The 23,084-nt window shown below is 38.7% G+C and overlaps 1 long non-coding RNA gene across 3 annotated transcripts in view; it reads left to right on the plus strand.

The window, feature by feature from the left end:
* LOC138843390 (uncharacterized) overlaps positions 1–23,084 on the plus strand; it is a 296,599-nt gene that overhangs the window by 190,954 nt on the left and 82,561 nt on the right. For 2 of the 3 annotated variants that reach the window (XR_016212083.1, XR_016212084.1), the window contains exon 2: positions 2,342–2,404. This is a non-coding gene — a long non-coding RNA (uncharacterized LOC138843390). Of the gene's footprint in view, positions 1–2,341; positions 2,424–23,084 lie in introns of all 3 variants that reach the window. The other variant, XR_016212085.1, reaches the window with a different exon arrangement.

A 23,084-nucleotide genomic window follows, 5' to 3' on the forward strand; every position in this document is an offset into this window, starting at 1 on the left:
TTTGGAATTGACACATAAAAATCTTATATTTTTATCTTCTATAATATGTTGTTTTGAAATATGTACACATTGTGTTGTGGTTAAATTGAAAAAAATTAACATCTGTATTAGCTTACATACCTACCATTGTTTGTGGTAAGAATATTTAAAACCTACTTTCAGAAATTGCCCAGAATATAATACATTGTTATTAACTATAATCACTGTATTGTACACTAGGTCTCTTGAATTTCTTCAAGAAATATTTTTAGGCTTAGAAAGCATATTCTTTTTATTTGTTTATTTATTTTTTGACAGGCAGAGTTAGACAGTGAGAGAGAGAGACAGAGAGAAAGGTCTTCCTTTTGCTGTTGGTTCACCCCTCAAATGGCCACTACGGCCGGCGCACTGCGGCCGGCGTGCTGCGCCGATCCGAAGCCAGGAGCCAGGCGCTTCCTCTTGGTCTCCTATGCAGGTGCAGAGCCCAAGCACCTGGGCCATCCTATACTGCCTTCCCGGGCCACAGCAGAGAGCTGGACTGGAAGAGGAGCAACCGGGACAGAATCTGGTGCCCCAACTGGGACTAGAACCCGGAGTGCTAGTGCCACAGGCGAAGGATTAACCTAGTGAGCCATGGCGCCGGCCAGAAACATATTCTTTTTGAGAATATTCCTTAAACTTGGGATGTATGCATTCTCTAAAGTTGCATATATAAAAATATATATAGATTCTAATATAAATATATAGGTACAATACAGATTTTTTGCAAAAATTCCTCATAATTTCCCAATGATCCTTGGGCTGGGATTTATAATGGAAATAAAATATCATCAGACCATGGAATATTGGCATTGATGGAGCATTGTATTTTACATGAGTCTGAACTTAAATTTGGGGAGAAGTATTCTGAAATCTGAGATTTCTGGTTCTTGGTAGAAAAATTGATAAACTTGTAAGGTAGCTTTTAATGTTCTCAGATGAGTCCCAGTTGAGTTGGGGGATGTTCATGAAAGGCTTCCATCTTAAAAACTGAGGAATTGAATTAATTTTAACCCATTTCCTATAGAACTTCCCCCTCCTACTCCAACCTGCCATAGCTCCCCCATGCATGGCTAGGACTTCTGTTCTTTATTCCATGTTTGAAATGCCTTCCCCTGCATGACATCCTTCTGTTGCCATGCAGCAAAGCAGAGTGAGAAGGAAAATAAGTGCTTTATGGAAGTTCAGACTTTTAAAGCAGGACAGTACAGTGGTTAAATGAACATTTAATTAGCTCCTCTTGCATGCAGGGAGAGATACACTATACTCTGTTATTTCATACTTTCCTCTTCTTTTCATTTAATATGTTTGAAAATTTAGTATAAAGGGGAAATTCTTATGCACTGCATTAGTATGTCAAGAAGTATTCTCAGATGTGGGTCAGTGTTCTACCTTCTGGAATATATATGTCATCTACCTAATATGAGAGAGGATGCACGTTCTTGTGGTACTCAGGGTTTTCTGCTTTTAGATCCATGGATGCTTTAAAGATGAGCTGTAAGAACACAAGCCCATCTGTGTATCCTTTTTGCTCTCTTGGTGGTTGGAAAAATATCTACAATTGTTAGGATGAAGTTTGATTTTCCAGTGCCTTACCTAAACCCAAAGTTTACGTTTCACTCAGTCACTAGAACAGCAACATTAACGCATAACCATTTACTGATATCATCATCCATCACTCATTCATTTGCTCCACAGTATTTATTATTTATTGTGTACAGGAGCCAGAGTCCTAAGATTGACACACCAATTATGTAGTGCATGAAACAGACATAGAAACTAGGACTTACATGACAATTCAATGTAGTAGTTAACAGAGGCATGTACCAAATATCAGCTGCCTTGGGATGAGAAGGGAAAAATGGAATATTTGGCCCCATAATAGAGAATATATAGGGAGTCTGCCAGCTGGAAGGGGAGCCTGGGCAAAGGAACATGTGCTCAGAAATCATGTAATTATTTAGCCTGTGAGAGCATTGTTTGTTTGCAGGTAGGTAAGCAACAAATGTTTAACTTAGAAATTCATGAACATAAAATGGCAGGTTTCCTTCCTGGTAGAGCGAGGTCCCCAGAGAAAAAGAGGGGGAAAAATGGTTCTCTTCCAAGGAAACATTGCAAAATCAAGTGGACTGAAGGCAGTTTCATATTTGTTCATTTGGATAGTTGTTTTTCACATTAACTTTGTTTATCAAGTTCAAATTTACAATTACATCAAGGGTGAAATATTCTTCTGGTTGCCCATATATTGTTGAACTGGGACAGCATGACTAGCATAATCTTGGTTTGACCATATCTTTATTTGATTTTTCTATCCTTCTTCCAGGATTGTACACTGAATGCAAGCAGCCAGACCGAGCCCTCTGATGTGGCCAGGAACAAGGACTGGGTGAGCCAAAAGTGAAGGGGTAAGGGATGTTAGAAGAGTCTGTGGTGAAGCCAAGAGCATGGTTGGCCCTGTTACCTCAAATGGCTGCTGAATTCTTTAGCAAAGCAGAACTGGGATAAATGAGTGATCTTGTACTCAAGAGACTATGCTGGAGGTTTGTGTGGCAAATAGCCTCTACCTATTTGGATTGACTGAGCAACCCAGGGAATGGAGGAAACTGGAACACAATTCTGCTAAGTTAGATTATAACTTTTTTTTTGGTATGGTGAATTTGCTGCTGTTGTTTGAGTGTGTTTTTAAATACTCCCATTCCTGAGATTTCTCTCCACTTTCCTATTGAAATTGAAATCATCCATGGGAGTTTGTAGGAGAAAATAATGGAGAGTCTACTATTCAATGCTTATTATTGTCAAACATAGTATAGTCAATATTTTGGATTGTGAATAAAGTGGATCATCTGATACACTTGTACCCAAACATTTTCACTCTAAATGTGTTACTTGAGATGGCAACATAATATGTCAGAGTATTCAAAAGTTGAATTTACTCTAGAAAGGTGGCATGCATGGAACTGCTAATGGCATCAACACAAATTTCTATATGAAATGTTTCTCAGCCCTTCTAAACTTTCTATCTCTAAGCAGATTTTTTTTAAATCATGCATAACTGGAAGGAGAGTTCATAATCCCCTCTTTTCATAAGCTACAGATGAAAATCACTCTCAGCAGCTCATGATGCCATTCTTTTAAAAATTTTTAATTTATATAAGATGAACAAATTTCATGTATTTTATGCATACAGATTTAAGAGCATAATGATATTTCCCACCCTACCCTTCATCCCACCCACACTCATTTTTATTTCAATATTTACATGATATATTTTTACTTTATTTTATAATCCTAAACTCCCCACTAAATAAAGAGCTCAACAAGTATTAGGTAGAAAATCAACTGTTCTTAAAGAGTACAGACAAGGGCTATAAACAATAATCAAATCTCATAATGTCAATTTCACTCATATAAATTACATTTGTTTGTACTTGGTATATTAGTTAACACATATCAGATAAAGCCTATGATATTTGTTTTTGAGAATGGCTTATTTCACTAAGCATAATGGTTTCTAGTTGCATCTATTTGGTTGCAAAAGAGAGGATTTCATCCATTTTTACAGCTGAGTAGTATTTCATTGTGTACACACACATACACTATCATTTTAATCCAATCATCAGATGGTAGACATTGGGAATGATTCCATATTTTAGCTACTATGAATGGAGCTGCAATAAACATGGGGGTATAGATAACTTTGTCCTATGCTGATTTCACTTTGTGTAAATTCTCATGTATGGGATTACTGGGTCATGTGGTAGATCTATTTTAAGATTTCTGAGGAATCACCATGCTGTCTACAATAATGGTTGTCCTAGTTTACATTCCTACCAACGAGGACTAGAGTACCTTCTTCCCAACATCCTCATCAGAATTTCTTAGTTTTTGATTTTTGGATGATAGACACTTTAACTCAATTGAGGTGAACCTCATTGTGGTTTTGATTTGCATTTCCCTGATGGCTAGTGATCCTAAGGATTTTTCATGTGTTGGTTGGCCATTTGAGTTTCATTTTTTGAAAAAGACCTGTTCATATCCTTTGCCTATTTCTCTATGGATTGTTTGCTTTGTTATTGTTGAGCTTCTTGAGCTCTTTATAGATTTTAGATATTAATCCATTATCAGTTGCATAGTTTGCAAATATTTTCTCTCATTCAGTTGGTTGCCTTGCCACTTCGTTGAGTGTTTCCTTTGAAGTGAAGAAGTTTCTTACCTTGATGTAATCTCATTTGTCTATTTTTCCTTTTATTGACTATGTTTCTGGAGTCTTATCTAAGATGTCTTTGTCTATTCCAATGTCTTGCAGAGTTTCCCTAATGTTTTCCTCTAGTAACTTTTTAAAAGATTTATTTATTTATTTGAAAGTCAGAGTTACACAGAGAGAGGAGGTTAGGCAGATATATATATAGAGAAGTCCTCCATCCACTGGCTCACTCTCCAACTGGATGCAATGGTCAGAGCTGAGGTGATCCGAAGCCAGGAGCCAGGAGCTGCTTCTGGATCACCAACATAGGTGCAGGGGCCCAAGGACTTGGGCCATCTTCTGCTGCTTTCCTTGGCTACAACAGAGAGCTGGATTGGAAGTAGAGCAGCCAGAACTCGAACCAATGCCTGTATGGGATACTAGCACTACAGGTGGTGGCCTCACCTGCTGCACCATGGCTTCAGCTACTCCCCTAGTAATTTGATGGTATTAGGTCATAGATTTATATCCTTGCTCCATTTAGAGTTGGTTTTGTATAAAGTGTAAGGCAGGGATCTTAGTTCATGTCTCTGCATGTGGAGATGCAGTTTTCCCAATGATTTGCTGAAGAGACTGTCCTTGTTCCAGGGATTGGATTTTGTTTGATTGTCAAAAAATTGGTTGATTGTAGATGCACTTGATTAGTTTATGGAGTCTCTATTCTTTTCCATTTGTCTTCATGGCTATTTTTGTTCTAGTACCAAGCTGTTTTTTTTTTTTTTTTGACAGGCAGAGTGGACAGTGAGAGAGAGAGAGAGACAGAGAGAAAGGTGTTCCTTTTCTGTTGGTTCACCCCACAATGGCCGCTGTGACTGGTGTGCTGTGGCTGGCGCACCATGCTGATCTGAAGCCAGGAGCCAGGTGCTTCTCCTGGTCTCCCATGCAGGTGCAGGGCCCAAGGACCTGGGCCACCCTCCACTGCACTCCCGGGCCACAGCAGAGAGCTGTACTGGAAGATGGGCAATAGGACAGAATCTGGCACCCTGACCGGGACTAGAACCTGGGGTGCTGGTGCCGCAGGTGGAGGATTAGCCTATTGAGCTGTGGCTCCAGCTACCAAGCTGTTTTGATTACAGCAGCACTGTAGTGTCGTGAACTCTGGTATTGTGATGTCTCCAGCTTTGTTTGTTGTATAGTTTGTTTTAGCTGTTCAGGGTCTCTTTTTCCATATTCATGTGTGTTTCCATATGAATTTTTTACCAGAAATATTTTATTTACAGTATATAAACTTCATGCATTTCATAAATACAACTTTAGGAACATAGTGATTCTTCCCACCCTATCTACCTTCTCACCCACAATCCCATGCTTCTTTCCTCCTCCCTCTTCTATTCCCATTCTCATTTTTTTTTACTAAGTTCTATTTTCAATTAACTTTATATACATAAGATTAACTCCATACAAATTAAGGAGTTCAATAGATAGTATGAAAAAAAGACCTTGTTCCTCAACAATCAAGTGCTGTTCAAAATCATCACATCCCGAAATATCAATTTCACTTCTATAGATTACCTTTTGGGTGCTCTGTTAGTTACCACAGATCAAAGAAATAATATAGTATTTGTCCTTTTGGGACTGGCTTCTTTCACTAAGCATAATGTTTTCTAGTGGAATCCATTTTGTTGCAAATGACAGGATTTCATTTTATACTGCTATGTACATATCCCATAATTTTGTTATCCAGACTTCAGTTGACAGACATTTGGGTTGATTCCATATCTTAGCTATTGTGAACTGAGCTTCAGTAAACATGGGGTACAGAAAACTCTTTCATATACTGACTTCATTTCAGTTGGGTAAATTCCCAGGGGTAGGATGGCTTGGTCATATGGTAGGTCTGTATTCAGCTTTCTGAGGTATCTCCATACTATCTTCCATAGTGGCTAGACAGTTTATGTTACCACCAACAGCACATTAGGGTACCTTTCCCCCCATATCCTTGCCAGAATTTCTTATTTGTTGGTTTCTGTATGAAAGACAAGGGTGTGGTGAAACATCATTGTGGGGTTTTTTTTTTTTTTTTGCATTTACCTGATGGCTAATGATCCAGAGCATTTTCTCATGTGTCTGTTGGCCATTTGGATTTCCCCTTTTGAAAAATGAGTGTTTAAGTCCCTTTGCCCATTTCTTAACTGGGTTGTTTGTTATTGTTGAGTTTTCTTGAGTTTTTTATATATTCTGGTTCTTAGTCCTTTATCAGTTGCATAGTTTGCAAATAATTTCTCTGATTCTGTCTGTTGCCTGATTACATTGCTGAGTATTTCTTTTGCAGTGCAGAAACTTAATTTGTCAATTTTGGCTTTGATTGCTAGTGCCTGTTAAGTATTTTCCAAAAAGTCTTTGTCTATGTCAATGATTTCCAGGTTTTCCCCAATGGTTTCTAATTATTTCATTGTATCAGGTTGTAGATTTAGGTCATTGATCCATTTTGAGTGGATTTTTGTGGAAGGTGTAAGGTAAGGGTCTTGCTTTATACTTCTGTATTCAGAGTTCCAGTTTTCCCAGCACCATTTGTTGAAGAGATTTTCCTTGCTCCAAAGATTTATTTCAGCTCCTCTGTGAAAGAAAAGTTAGTTGTAGATGGGTGGATTAATGGAACATGGAAGATTTTTCCATTTTTTGATCTTCTTCTATTTATTCTTTAATGTTTTATAATTCTCATCATAGAGATCTTTGATTAAATTTATTCCAAGGTATTTGGTATTTTTTTCAGGTATTGTGAATTGCATTGATCTTAGAAGTTCTTTATCAGCCATGATATTGTCTGTGTATAAGAAGGCTGTTGATTTTTTGTGTTAATTTTATATCCTGCCACTTTTCCAAACTCTTCTATGAGCTCCAATAGTCACTTAGTGGAATATTTTGGATCCTCTCTATATAGAATCATGTCATCTACAAATAGGGATACTTTGACTCCCTCCTTCCCAATTTATATCCCATTGATTTCTTTGTATTGCCTAAGGGCTATGGCTGAAATTTCCAGGACTATATTGAGTAGTAATGGTGAAAGTCGGCATCTTTGTCTGGTACTGGATCTCAGTGGGAATGCTTTGAACTATTCCCCATTCAATAGGATGGTGGCCATGGATTAGTCATAAAATGCCTTGATTATGTTGATAAATATTCCTCCTATACCCAATTTGTTTAGAGTTTTCATAATTTAAGGATGATGTATTTTATCAAATGCTTTCTCTGCATCTATTTAGATAATTATATGATTTTTGTTCTTCAATTTGTTAATGTGATGTAACACATTTATTGATTTATGAATGTTGAACTATCTCTGGATACCAGCAATAAATCCTACTTGGTCCAGGTGAATGATTTTTTTTATGTGTTGTTGGATTCTATTGGATAGTATTTTGCTGAGGATTTTTGCATCTATGTTCATAAGGGAAATTGGTCTGTAGTTCTCTTTCTCTGTTGTATCTTTCTCTGTTGTATCTTTTTCAGGTTAGGAATTATGGTAGTGCTGGCTTCATAGAAAGACTTTGGGCCGGTGCCGCGGCTCCCTAGGCTAATCCTCCGCCTTGTGGCACCAGCACACCGGGTTCTAGTCCCGGTTGGGGCGCCGGATTCTGTCCCAGTTGCCCTTCTTCCAGGCCAGCTCTCTGCTGTGGCCAGGGAGTGCAGTGGAGGATGGGGAGGATGGCCCAAGTGCTTGGGCCCTGCACCCCATGGGAGACCAGGAGAAGCACCTGGCTCCTGCCTTCAGATCATCGTGGTGCGCTGGCTGCAGTGTGCCAGCCGCAGCAGCCATTGCAGGGTGAACCAACAGCAAAGGAAGACCTTTCTCTCTGTCTCTCTCTCACTGTCCACTCTGCCTGTCAAAAAAAGGACTTTGGGATGATTCTCCCATTTTCCATTGTTTTGAATAGCTTGATAAGAATTGGAATTCCACTTTGACTATGACCCTGTCGGAATAAGATAGAAGTCGGCGAACTCAAAAGGCTTCCATAGCCTTGGCAACTCATGACTAGAGCCTAGGGAGATTACTGATGCCATAAACAAGAGTGTCAATTTGTTAAGTCAACAACAGGAGTCACTGTGTACTTACTCCTCATGTCGGATCTGTCCTTAGTGTGTTGTCCAATGTGAAGTAATGCTATAACTAGTACTGAAACAGTATTTTACACTTTGTGTTTCTGTGTGGGTGCAAACTGATGAAATCTTTACTTAATACATACTGAATTGATCTTCTGTATATAAACATAATTAAAAATGAAAAAAAATGAATTGGAATTCATTCTTTTTTAAATGTCTGGTTGAGTGCAGCAGTGAAGCCACTTGGTGTGTTCTTTTCTTTGTTGGGTGGTTGATTTTTACTGAATCAATTTCCATATTGGTTATGGGTTTATTTAGGTTTTCTGTGTCTTCATGCTTCCATTTAGGTAGGTTATAAGTGTCCAGGTATCAATTCACTTCTAGGTTTCCAAATTTTTTGGCATACAGGTCTTTGTAGTATTTTCTGATGATTCTTTTTATTTCAGCAGTATCTGTTGTTTCTGATTTTGTTGGCATAAAGCTCTTTGTGGTAATTTCTAAAGATTATTTTTATTTCAATGGTATATGCTGTTCATTTCCTTTTTCATCTCTAATTTTATTGATTTGAGTCTTCTCTCTCATTTTTTTTTGTTACTTGAGTCAATGGTGTGTCAATTTTATTTTTTCAAAAACAACCATTTCTTTAGCTTTAATTATTTCTTTTCTCCTACTAGTTTTGGTTTTGGTTTGCTGTCATTATACTAAGTTCTTGAGATGCATTGATAGTTCATTTATTTGGCACTTTTCCAATTTCTTGATGTAGACACCAATTGCTATAAACTTTCCTCTAAACACTGCTTTTGCTGTATCCCAGAAGTTTTGTTATGCTGTATTGACATCTTCATTTCTTTCCAGAAATTTTTTGATTTCTCTTTTGATTTATGCTATGATCTATTGTTCATTCAGGAGTATGCTGTTCAGTCCCTATGTGTTTGCATATATTCTAGAAATTCCTGAATGGTTGATTTCCAGCTTCATTCCATTGTGTTCAAAGAAGATACATGGTATGATTTCAATTTTTTTTTAATTTGCTGAGACTTGCATTATGGCCTAGCATGCGGTCTATTCTGGAGAAAGTTCTATGCACTGGTAAGAATGTGTACTTGCAAGTGTAGGATGGAAAGTTCTGTAGATATTTGTTAGGTCAATTAGATCCATGGTATCAATTAATTTAGTTGTTTCCTTGCTGATTTTCTGTCTGGTTGATCTGTCCATTGCAGAAAATGGGGTATTAATGCCCCCATACTATTGTAATGGAGTCTATGTCAAGGTTCAGATCTATTAACATTTCTTTTTAAATAGCCAGGTGACCTGTAATTAGTTGCATATACTTTGATAATAGTCAAGTATTCCTGTTGAATTGATCCCTTAATTATAACATAGTGCTCTTCTTTGTCTCTTTTCACAGTTTTTGTGTTAAAGTCTGTTTTGTCTGATATTAGGATGGCTACACCAGCTCTGTTTTGTTTTCTGTTAGCATGGAATAACTTTTCCATCCTTTCACCTCCAGTTTGCATTTATCTTTGTTGGTGAGATGTGTTCTAATTTTCTTAATAGAAAGCTTTTATTTGATAAATATAAATTTCATAAGTACAACTTTAGGATTATAACGGTTCTTACCCCATACCCACCCTCCCACTCCCAAACCATCCCACCTCCTACTCCCTCTCCCATCCTTTTATTCATTAAGATTCATTTTTAATTACAGTTTGCACCCACACAGACACACAAAGTATAAAGTATAGTTTGAAGACTAGTTTTTGTTTTGAAGATTTATTTTATTTATTTGAAAGTCAGAATTACACAGAGAGAGGAGAGAGGAGAGAGGAGAGAGAGAGAGAGAGGTCTTCCATCCGATGGTTCACTCCCCAATTGGCTGCAATGGGCAGAGCTACACTGATCCAAAGCCAGGGACCAGGAGCTTCTTCTGGGTCTCCCACATGCAGGGGCCCAAGGATTTGGGCCATCTTCTACTGCTTTCACAGTCCATGGCAGAGAGCAGGAGTGGAAGTGGAGCAGCTGAGATTAGAACCGGCACACAAATGGGATGCCAGTGTTTCAGGCCAGGGCGTTAACCAACTGCACCACAGCGCTGGCCCTTCAAGACTAGTTTTATCATTAATTCTCAAAGTACAACACATTAGGGACAGAGGTCAAACATGGGGAGTAAGTGTACAATGACTTCTGTTGTTGATTTAACAATTGACATTCTTAATTATGATGCCAGTGACCATCCAAGGATCTTGTTTTGAGCAGCCAAGACTATGGAAGCCTCTGGAGTTCACAAACTCTGACATTATTTAGACAAGGCCATAATCAAAGTGGAGGTTTTCTCCTCCCTTCAGAGAAAGGTATCTCCTTCTTTTTCTTTTTTTAAACTTTGTGTGTGTGTGTGACAGGCAGAGTTAGACAGTGAGAGAGAGACAGAGAGAAAGGTGTTCCTTTTCCATTGTTTCACCCCCCCAAAATGGTCACTACGGCTGGCATGTGCGCCAATCTGAAGCCAGGAGCCAGGTGCTTCCTCCTGGTCTCCCATGCGGGTGCAGGGCCCAAGCACTTGGGCCATCCTCCACTGCACTCCCTGGCCACAGCAGAGAGCTGGACTGGAAGAGGAGCAACTGGGACAGAACCAGCACATGAACTGGGACTAGAACCTGGGGTGCCAGCACTGCAGGTGGAGGATTAGCCTAGTGATCCACAGTGCCGGCCAATATCTCCTTCTTTGATGGCTTCTTCTTTCCACTGGGATCTCAGTCACATAGATCTTTCATTTAGGTCTTTTTTTTTGCCACAGTGTCTTGGATTTCCATGCCTGAAATGCTCTCATGGGCTTCTCAGCCAAATCTGAATGCATTAACAGCTGATTTTGAGCCCAGAGTACTATTTAGGGCATTTGTCATTCTATGAGTCTGCTGTGTGTCCTGGTTCCCATGTTGGATCAATCTCATATTTAATTCTATGTATTATTATTAGCAGATATTTGGTCTTATTTATGTGATCCCTTTGACACTTAAACCTATCTATATGATCAGTTATACACTTAATATGATCAGTTTAACATGTAAGATGGCATTGGTACTTGCCAACTTAATGGGATTGGGAGTGCCATGGCAAGATTTTAGCTTTATCCTTAGGGTAAGTCCGAGGGAACGTGTGCTGAACTGTACATCTCCCCCCTTTCTTATTCCCACTCTTATTTTTAACAGGGATCAATTTTCAATTGGATTTAAACACCAAAGAATAATTCAGTGTTAAGTAAAGAGTTAAACCAATGGTATTAAGTAGAAAAATAAAATACTAAAAAGAATAAAATAGTAAGCTCAGCAGTCAGGACAAGGGCTGATCACGTCATTGATTCTCATGGTGTCAGTTTCACTTCTATAGTTTTCCTTTTAGGTGCTCAGTTAGTTTTCACAGATCATGGAGAACATATGATATTTGTCCCTTTGGGACTGGGTTATTTCACTCAGCATGATATTTTCCAGATTCCTCCATTTTGTTGCAAATGACTGGATTTTATTTTTTAAACACTGTATAGTATTGTATAGAGTACATATTCTATAATTTTATTATTCAGTCTTCCATTGATGGGTATTTGGGTTGATTCCATGTCTTAGCTATTGGTAATTGAGTTACAATAAACATGGAGGTACAGATAGCTCTTTTATTTGCCAATGTAATTTCCCGTGGGTAAATTGTGAGCAGTGGGTTGGCTGGGTCATATGGTAGGACTATATTCCGATTTCTGAAGAATCTCCAAACTGTCTTCCATTGTGGCTTCATCAGTTTGCATTCCCATCAACAGTGGATTAGTGTGCTTTTATTGCACATCCTTGCCAGCAACTGTTAGTTGATTTCTGTATGTAAGCCACTCTAACTTGGGTGAGGTGAAACCTCATTGTGGGTTTGATTTGCATTTCCCTGATGACTAGTGATCCTGAACATGTTTTCATATGTCTGTTGGCCATTTGGATTTCCTCTTTTGAAAAATATCTATTTAGGTCCTTGGCCCATCATAAAGTGGGTTGTTTGTTTTGTTGTTTTAGAGTTCCTTGATCTCTTTGTAGATTTTGGCTATTAATCTTTAATCAGTTACATAATTTGCAAATAATTTGATGGTGTTGGGTTATAGATTTAGATCTTGAATCCAAGTTGAGTAGATTTTTGTGTAAGGTGTAAGGTATGGGTCTTGCTTCATACCTCTGCATATGGAAATCCAGTTTTCCCAGCACCATTTGTTGAATAGACTGTCCTTGCTCCAGGAATTGGTTTTAGATCTTTGATCAAGTATAACTTGGGGCCAGCACCGCGGCTCACTAGGCTAATCCTCTGCCTTGCGGTGCCTGCACACCAGGTTCTAGTCCCAGTCGGGGTGCTGGATTCCGTCCCGTTGCCCCTCTTCCAGGCCAGCTCTCTGCTGTGGCCAGGGAGTGCAGTGGAGGATGGCCCAAGTGCTTGGGCCCTGCACCCCATGGGAGACCAGGAGAAGTACCTGGCTCCTGCCATTGGATCAGTGCGGTGCGCCGGCCAAAGTGCACTGGCTGCAGTGGCCATTGGAGGGTGAACCAACGGCAAAGGAAGACCTTTCTCTTTGACTCTCTCTCTCTCACTGTCCACTCTGCCTGTCAAAAAAATGTATAAGTTGACTGTAGATGTTTGGATTGATTTCTGGTGTTTCTATTCTGTTCCATTGGTTTATCCATCTTTTTCTGCACCAGTACCATGCTGTTTTGATTATAACTGCCCTGTAGTTGTCCTGAAATCTGGTATTGTGATGCCTCCTACTGTTTTTGTCATATAAGATTTTTAGCTATCCGAGGTCTCCTGTGCCACCATATGAATTCCAGCATCAATTTTTTCCAGATCTGAGAAGAATGTCTTTGATATTTTAATTGGTATCACATTGGATCTATAAATTGCTTTTGGAAGAATGGACATTTTGATGATATTGATTCTTCCAATCCATGAGCATGGAAGATTTTTCCATATTTTAATTCTTCTTTTATTTCTTTAATTAAAGTTTTGGAATTGTCATCTTGGAGATTATTGATATCCTTGGTTAAGTTTATTTGAAAGTATTTGATTTTTTTATAGCTATTGTGAATGGGATTGATCTTAGCAGTTCTTTCTCAGCTATGGCATTGTCTGTGTATACAAAGGCTTTTGATTTTTGTGTATTGATTTTATATCCTGCTACTTCACCAAACTCTTTCATAGTTCCAATAGTCTGTTAGTGTATTTCCTTGGATCCCCAAAAGAATCATATTGACTGCAAATAGGGATAATTTGATTTCTTCCTTCCTAATTTGTATTGCTTTGATTTCTTTTTCTTGCCTATTGGCTCTAGCTAAAACTTCCCAGACTATTTTGAATAGAAATGGTGAGAGTGGGCATTCATGTCTAGTAATGGCTCTTAGTGGGATGCTTCCAACATTTCCCTATTCAGTAGGATGCTGGCTGTGGGTTCGTCATAAAATTCCTTGATTGTGTTTATGAGTGTTCCTTCTATACCCAATTTACTTAGAGTTTTCTTCATGAAAGGGGGTTGTATTTTATCAAATGATTTCTCTGCATATATTGAGATAATCATATGTTTTTTCTTCTGAAGTTTGTTAATGTGGTATATCACATTGATTGTTTTGCAAATGTTGAACCATCCCTGCATATCAGGGATAAATCCCAGTTGGTCTGAGTGGATAATATTTCTAATGTGTTGTTGGATTTTATTGGCTAGAATTTTGTTGAGGATTTTTGCTGTCTATGTTTATCAGGGAAATTGGTCTGTAATTTTTTCTCTGCAACATCTTTTTCAGGTTTAGGAATGAAGGTGATGCTGGCTTTGTAGAAATAATTTGGGAGTATTCCATCTCTTTCAATTGTTTTTGAATAGTTTGATAATAATTGGAGTTAATTCTTCTTAAATGTCTGGTAGAATTCAGCAGTGAATCCATCTGGTCCTGGGCTTTTCTTTGTTGGGAGGGTCTATTACTAATTCAGTTTCTGTCTTGGTTATGAGTCTGTTTAGATTTTCTATATCTTCACGGTTCATTTTAAATAGGTTGTTTTTGTTCAGGAATCTGTTCATTTCTGCTAGATTTCCCAGTTTGTTGGCATACAACTCTTCATAGTAATTTCTGATAGTTCTGTAGATATCTGTTAGGTCCATTTGGTCTGTAGTGTTTATTAAATCTGCTGTTTCCTTGTTTATTTTCTGTCTTGTTGATCTGCCCATTGCTGAAAGTGGAGTATTGAAGTCCCCACCCTGTACTATTGTATTGGAGTCTAAGTCTCCTTTTAAATCCCTTAACATTTCTTTCAAATAACCAGGTGCCCTATAATTAGGTGCATATATGTTTATAATAGTTACATCTTTCTATTGAATTGATCCCTTATTCATTAATGCCCTTCTGTGTCTCTTTTAACAGTTTTTGTGTTAAAGTCTATTTGGTTTGATATTAAGATAGCTATTCCAGCTCTTTTTTTTTTTTTTTTTTTTTTTTGGTTTCTGTAGGCATGGAATATCTTTTTCCAACCTTTATTTTCAGTCTGAATGCACCTTTTTTGGAAAGATGTGTTTCTTTTAAATGAAAATAGATGGGTTTTGTTTTTTAATCAATTAAGCCAGTCTGTACCTTTTAACTTGGTAGTTGAGGCCATTTACATTCAATGTGAGTATCAATAAGTAATGAATTTGCCCTGTCATTTTTCCAAAGATATTTATTTTTCTTTTTTTGACAGGAAGAGTGGACAGTGAGAGAGAGAGAGACAGAGAGAAAGGTATTCCTTTATTCCATTGGTTCACCCCCCAGTGGCTGCTGTGGCCAGCGCACCATGCTGAACCGAAGGCAGGAGCCAGGTTCTTCTCCTGGTATTCCATATGGGTGCAGGGCCCAAGGACTTGGGCCACCCTCCACTGCACTCCCGGGCCACAGCAGAGAGCTGGACTGGAAGAGGAGCAACCGGGACAGAATCCGGCACCCCGACTGGGACTAGAACCCAGGGTGCCAGTACTGCAGGCAGAGGATTAGCCTATTGAGCTGCGGTGCTGGCTCCAAAGATATTTCTAATACATACTTTGAACTTCCTTTGATCTTTTTCTGAGAGATTTTCTTCATTTTCCTTCTTTCTTATTGATGACCATGTTTCTGTGTTTCTCTGTGTAACTCATTCTTAAGCACCTTTACAGGGCTTGATGGTGGTAAAAATTCTTTCAATTTCTGTTTGCTATGAAAGGTCTTTATTTCACTTTCATTCACAAATGAAAGCTTTGCAGGGTATAATATTCTGGGATGACAGTTTTTTTTTTTCTCTTAGTACTTGGTCTGTATTTTGCCATTCCCTCCTAGCCTGTAGGGTTTCTGATGAGAAGTCTGCTGTGAGTCTAATTGGAGATCCTCTGAGATTAATCTGATGTTTCTCTCTTGCACATTTTAGAATCTTTTCTTTATGTTTTACTGTGGTGAGTTTGATTACAATGTGTTATGGTGAGGATCTTTTCTGGTCACAACTATTGGGAGTTCTATGTGCTTCCTGTTCTTAGATGTCTCTCTCTTTCTCCACACTTGGGAAGTTTCTGCTAGTATCTCACTAAAAAGGCCTACTAATCCTTTCTCTCTAACCATGCCTTCAGGAGCTCCTAGAACCCAAATGTTGGTTTTTTTAATAGTATCCTGTAGATTCCCAACAATATTTTTTAGATTTCAAATTTTCTCTTCTTTTCTTTGGTTTGATTGTATACTTTCCTGTGCTTTGTCTTCTAAGTCCAATATTCTCTTCTGTCTCACTGATTCTGTTTTTAAGGCTCTCGAATGTGTTTTTTATTTGTTTTATTGAATTCTTCATTTCATTTTGATTTATCTTCAATATATCAATTTCATGTTCTATTGAATTCTCATTTCATTTTGATTCCTCCTTAAGACTTCATTTTCATGAGAGAGATTTTCTTTCATTTCCTATATGGATTTCAGTAGTTTGTGCTTTTGCTTTGATTACTTCTATGTAATCTTATGATTAATTTTTTTGTGTTCCATTTCTTACATTTCTCCCATCATCTTCCTAATCTAGTACTCAAGTGTCATGTTCTTTTGGGAGTCTCCTGTTGTCTGCCTTTTTGTTTCTTGGATTGTTGCATTTGTTGTTTGGCATTTTTGGAGTTACTCATTTGTTTCTTCTTTTTTTCTTTTTCACTGTGTTGGCTTTTATTGTTCTACTATGACTCTGTAGATAAGTGGACTGTATGCTTTCATTGACTCTCTAGAGGATTGTAGTGGGTGTGGCCAGAGAACTCTGTTCAGTTCTTCAGGTTTAACGGTGTGCCTAAGGTTTCACATGGTAAATCTTTTCTCTCTCTTTTTCAATCAGAAGGAAGTATATGCTGCTCAGCTGAGCTCTTTTCCTCGACAGAGACCAGTGCCTGCCTGAGCACTATCTCCACTGGGTATTATATTCGTCTATTGTGTCCAAAGGAGCACACAAAGGGTCTGTGTAGTCCTCAGTGTAAGTTCAGATTCCCCAGCAATGTCTCTCACCAGGAAACCAGGACCACCCGAGCTTGTCGCGTCTCCCATCAACTGCTCAAAGTCTCAGCCACATCGTGAGTTCTTCCACACACCCTCAATTTTTTTCCCCTCACAGGCCCAGTTCAGAAACTTCACATAGTCGTAAGCTCCTAGGCCCCTGTTATTTCTTCCCACCAGAGTCAGGTTTCTCCAAATGGCTGATTGCCAGGTGCAGACACAAGCTGGCACAGTTGTTACATGTACAAAATGGTGCCTGCCCTATCTGCTTGTATGCCTTTGAAAGGTGACTAGAGAGAGAGAATCATGTCACCATCCTTTTTTTCCCTCTCTCCTCTAGTTATTTGGTGCACTTTCCCCCCATGGGACTTCAAGCCTCATTCCTTCTAGACTCTTCTTGCTGCTTTTTTTTGCCAGTGTCTCAGGCTACTGCAGTCTTGTCTCACCTCACTTTCCAGCATTGGTGTGTAGGCTCTCACCTGTTGGAGTCCCAAGCTGTGGGTTCTGATGCCCTCCACATAGGTCCCCCATGTCCCTCTAATTTTGGTGGAGTTTCCTCTGCCATTTTTCCCCTAATTCTTCTCTTAGACTACACTATCTCCACTTTTTATAAACTATCTTCTCCTTGGCTAGAGCAGTAAGCTCTCTCCCTTGTCCGCCATCTTGGAACTGACCAAGTACTGAGATGTGTTCTTGTAGACAGCAAATAGATGGGTTTTTTCTTTCCATTCAGCCAGTCTGTATCTTTTAACTGGAGAGTTGAAGCCATTTACATTCAAGGTGACAACTGATAAGTAACGACTTTTTTTCTGCCATATTCCATATGTATTCCTATTGTTTACTTGGGATTTCCTTTGTATTTTTACTGAGATTTTCTGCCTTCACCTTTTTCCAGAGTAATTACCATATTTCTGTGTCAGTGTGTAGCACATCCTTAAGCATCTTTTGTAAGGCTGAATGCGTAGTGAGTAATTCTGTTAATTTCTGTTTGCTATGGAAGGTAAATGAGAGCTTTGCAGGGTACAGTATTCTGGGCAGGTTTTTTTCTCTTAAGACTTGTAATAGGCCAGCGCTGTGGCTCAACAGGCTAATCCTCCACCTAGCGGCACCGGCACACGGGGTTCTAGTCCTGGTCAGGGCGCCGGATTCTGTCCCGGTTGCCCCTCTTCCAGGCCAGCTCTCTGCTATGGCCCAGGAGTGCAGTGGAGGATGGCCCAAGTGCTTGGGCCCTGCTCCCCATGGGAGACCAGGAGAAGCACCTGGCTCCTGCCTTCGGATCAGCACGGTGCGCTGGCTGCGGCAGCCATTGGAGGGTGAACCAACGGCAAAGGAAGACCTTTCTCTCTGTCTCTCTCTCTCTCACTGTCCACTCTGCCTGTCAAAAAAAAAAAAAAAAAGACTTGTAATATATCTTTACATTCTCTCCTACTTTCAGGGCTTCTAATGAGAAGTCAGCTGTGAGTCTAATTGGCGGTCCTCTGAAAATAACCTGGCATTTCTCTCATGCACAATTTTTTATAGAAAGCTTTTATGTAATAAATACAAATTTCAAAAGTATAATTTTGGATTATAGCAGTTCTCCCTATGCCCACCCTCCCACCCACAAACCATCCCACTTCCTACTCTCTCTCCCATCCCATTCTTCATTAAGATTAATTTTTAATTATCTTTATATACAGAAGATCAACTCTATGCTAAGTAAATATTTCAACAGTTTGCACCCTCATAGACATACAAAGTATAAAGTACTGTTCAAAGACTAGTTTTTTTTTTAACTTTTATTTAATGAATATAAATTTCCAAAGTATGACTTATGGATTACAATGGCTTCCCCCTCATACCGTCCCTCCCACCCGCAACCCTCCCCTTTCCCACTCCCTCTCCCCTTCCATTCACATCAAGATTCATTTTCGATTATCTTAATATACAGAAGATCAGCTTAGTATACATTAAGTAAGGATTTCAACAGTTTGCTCCCACACAGAAACATAAAGTGAAAAATAATAGATGATTTTTTTAAATGATGATGAAATCAGATCAGACCTATTGTCATGTTTAATCCCAGTGAGAGTCAAGTTGGGAATTGATAATTTCTTTTTTTTCTTTCTTTCTTTTTTTTTTTTTTACAGATCAGTTTAGTATACATTAAGTAAAGATTTCAACAGTTTGCACCCCCATAGAAACACAAAGTGAAATATACTGTTTGAGTACTTGTTATAGCATTAAGCCTCAATGTACAGCACATTAAGGACAGAGATCCTACATGAGGAGTAAGTGCACAGTGACTCCTGTTGTTGACTTTACAAATTGACACTCCTGTCTATGGCATCAGTAATCTCCCTATGCTCCAGTCATGAGTTTCCAAGGCTATGGAAGCCCCTTGAGTTCTCCGACTCTTATCTTGTTTAGACAAGGTCATAGTCAAAGTGGAGGTTCTCTCCTCCCTTCAGAGAAAGGTACCTCCTTCTTTGAAGACCTGTTCTTTCCACTGGGATCTCACTCACAGAGATCTTTTTGCCAGAGTGTCTTGGCTTTCCATGCCTGAAATACTCTCATGGGCTTTTCAGCCAGATCCGAGTGCCTTTAGGGCTGATTCTGAGGCCAGAGTGCTGTTTAGGACATCTGCCATTCTATGAGTCTGCTGAGTATCTTGCTTCCCATGTTGGATCACTCTCCCCTTTATTTATTCTATCGGTTAGTGTTAGCAGGTACTAGACTTGTTTATGTGCTCCCTTTGACTCTTAGTCCTTTCATTATGATCAATTGTGAACTGAAATTGATCACTTGGAATAGTGAGATGGCATTGGTACATGCCACCTTGATGGGATTGAATTGGAATCCCCTGCTATGTTTCTAACTCTACCATTTGGGGCAAGTCAGCTTGAGCATGTCCCAAATTATACATCTCTTTCCTCTCTTATTCCCACTCTTATGTTTAACAGGGATCACATTTCAGTTAATTTTCAACACTTAAGAATAACTGTGTATTAATTACAGAATTAAACCAGTCATATTAAGTAGAACAGACAAAAAAAACTACTAAGAGGGATAATGTATTAAGTTGTTCATTAACAGTCAGGGCTATGCTGATCAAGTCACCGTTTCTCATAGTGTCCATTTCACTTCAGGAGGTTTCCTTTTTGGTGCTCAGTCAGTTGTCACCGATCAGGGAGAACATATGGTATTTGTCCCTTTGGGACTGGCTTACTTCACTCAGCATGATGTGTTCCAGATTCCTCCATTTTGTTGCAAATGACTGGATTTCGTTGTTTCTTACTGAGGTATAGTATTCTAAAGAATACATATCCCATAATTTCTTTATCCAGTCTACCGTTGATGGGCATTTAGGTTGGTTCCAGGTCTTGGCTATTGTGAATTGTGCTGCGATAAACATTAGGGTGCAGACCGCTTTTTTGTTTGCCAATTTAAACTCCTTTGGATAAATTCCAAGGAGTGGGATGGCTGGGTCGAAAGGTAGGGTTATCTTCAGGTTTCTGAGGAATCTCCAGACTGACTTCCATAGTGGCTTGACCAGTTTGCATTCCCACCAACAGTGGGTTAGTGTCCCTTTTTCCCCACATGCTCACCAGCATCTGTTGTTGGTAGATTTCTGTATGTGAGCCATTCTAACCGGGGTGAGGTGAAACCTCATTGTGGTTTTGGTTTGCATTTCTCTGATTGCTAGTGATCTTGAACATTTTTTCATGTGCCTGTTGGCCATTTGGATTTCCTCTTTTGAAAAATGTCTATTGAGGTCCTTGGCCCATCTCTTAAGTGGGTTGTTTGTTTTGTTGTTGTGGAGTTTCTTGATCTCTTTGTAGATTCTGGTTATTAACCCTTTATCTGTTGCATAATTTGCATATATTTTTTCGCATTCTGTCGGTTGTCTCTTCACAATCCTGACTGTTTCTTTTGTAGTACAGAAACTTCTCAATTTGATGCAATCCTAAATGTTAAATTTGGCTTTGACTGCCTGTGCCTCCTGGGTCTTTTCCAGAAACTCTTTGCCTGTGCCAATATCTTGAAGGGTTTCTCCAATGTTCTCTAATAACTTGATGGTGTCAGGTCATAGATTTAGGTCTTTAATCCATGTTGAGTGGATTTTTGTGTAAGGTGTAAGGTAGGGGTCTTGCTTCATGCTTCTGCATGTGGAAATCCAGTTTTCTCAGCACCATTTATTGAATAGACTGTCCTTGCTCCAGGAATTAGTTTTAGATCCTTGATCAAATATAAGTTGGCTGTAGATGTTTGGGTTGATTTCTGGTGTTTCAATTCTGTTCCATTGGTCGATCCATCTGTTTCTGTACCAGTACCATGCTGTTTTGATTACAACTGCCCTGTAGTATGTCCTGAAATCTGGTATTGAGATGCCTCCGGTTTTGTTTTTGTTGTACAAGATTGCTTTAGCTATTCGAGGTCTCTTGTGCCTCCATATGAATTTCAGCATCATTTTTTCTAGATCTGAGAAGAATGTCTTTGGTATCCTGATTGGAATTGCATTGAATGTATAAATTGCTTTTGGGAGAATGGACATTTTGAAGATATTGATTCTTCCAATCCATGAGCATGGAAGATTTTTCCATTTTTTGGTATCCTCTTCTATTTCTTTCTTTAAGATTTTGTAATTTTCATCGTAGAGATCTTTAACGTCCTTGGTTAAGTTTATTCCAAGGTATTTGATTGTTTTTGTAGCTATTGTGAATGGGATTGATCTTAGCAGTTCTTTCTCAGCCGTGGCATTGCTTGTATATACAAAGGCTGTTGATTTTTGTGCATTGATTTTATACCCTGCCACTTTGCCAAACTCCTCTATGAGTTCCAATAGTCTCTTAGTAGAGTTCTTTGGATCCTCTAAGTACAGAATCGTATCGTCTGCAAAGAGGGATAGTTTGACTTCTTCCTTCTCAATTTGTATTCCTTTGATTTCTTTTTCTTGTCTGATGGCTCTGGCTAAAACTTCCAGAACTATGTTAAATAGCAGTGGTGAGAGTGGGCATCCCTGCCTGGTGCCAGATCTCAGTGGAAATGCTTCCAGCTTTTCCCCATTCAATAGGATGCTGGCCGTGGTTTTTTTATAAATTGCTTTGATTATATTGAGGAATGTTCCTTCTATACCCCATTTGCTTAGAGTTTTCATCATGAAAGGGTGTCAAAGACTAGTTTTACCATTAATTCTCATAGTACAACACATTAAGGACAGAGGTCAAACATGGGGAGTAAGTGTACAATGACTCCTGTTGTTGATTTAACCATTGACACTCTTATTTATGACGTCAGCGATCACCCAAGGCTCTTGTTTTGAGCTGGCAAGGCTATGGAAGCCTCTGGAGTTCACAAACTCTGACCTTATTTAGACAAGGCCATAATCAAAATGGAAGTTCTCTCCTCCCTTCAGAGAAAGGTGTCTCCTTATTTGATGGCCTCTTCTTTCCACTAGGATCTCACTCATAGAGATCTTTCATTTAGGTCATTTTGTTTGCCAGAGTGTCTTGGCTTTCCATGCCTGAAATGCTCTCATCTTATGCACAATTTAATGTCTTTTGTTTCTGTTTTACTGTGGAGAGTTTGAGTACAATGTTTCTTGTCAATATCTTTTCTGGTCATGTGTATTAGGAGTTCTATGTGCTTCATGTCATTGGATGTTCCTTTCTCTCTAAGAAAGTTTTCTATAATGAATTCACTAAAATGGCCTTCTAATCCATTCTTTATTTCCACACACTGAAGAACTCCTAAGACACGTATGTTGGATCATCTGATAGTATTCCATTAATCTCCAACACTGTTTTTTACTTTTCTAATTTCTTCTTCTTTTTTGTGGTCTGACTGTGAGATATCCAGGGATTTTTCTTGTAACTCAGATATTCTTTTTTCTGCCTCACCAAGTTTGTTGCTAAGGCATTCTACTGCATTTATATTTGTTCTATTGAGTACTTCATTTCCAATATTTAATTTTGATATCCTTTTATGTTCTCAATTTCATGGGAGAAATTTTCTTTCAAGTATGGATTTCATTAGTCATAGATTTTCTTCTGATTACTTCTAAGTAATCCTACAGTCAATTTTTTGAATTTTGTTTCTGGCATTTCTTTAATCTCTTTATCTTCATATTCAAGTAGTGAAATGTTGTTTTCTTTTCAAGGCATCATATTGTCTTCCTTATTCTTGTTTCTTGAATTTCTGAGTTTATTATTAGGCATTTGTGGAGATACTTGTTGGTTTCTTCTTCTTTTTTTTTTTTCCTGTGATTGCTTTTACATTTGCAC

Source organism: Oryctolagus cuniculus, chromosome 8 (genome assembly GCF_051225735.1).
Source record: "Oryctolagus cuniculus isolate XC-2025 breed Fujian yellow rabbit chromosome 8, ASM5122573v1, whole genome shotgun sequence".
Taxonomy (NCBI): domain Eukaryota; kingdom Metazoa; phylum Chordata; class Mammalia; order Lagomorpha; family Leporidae; genus Oryctolagus; species Oryctolagus cuniculus.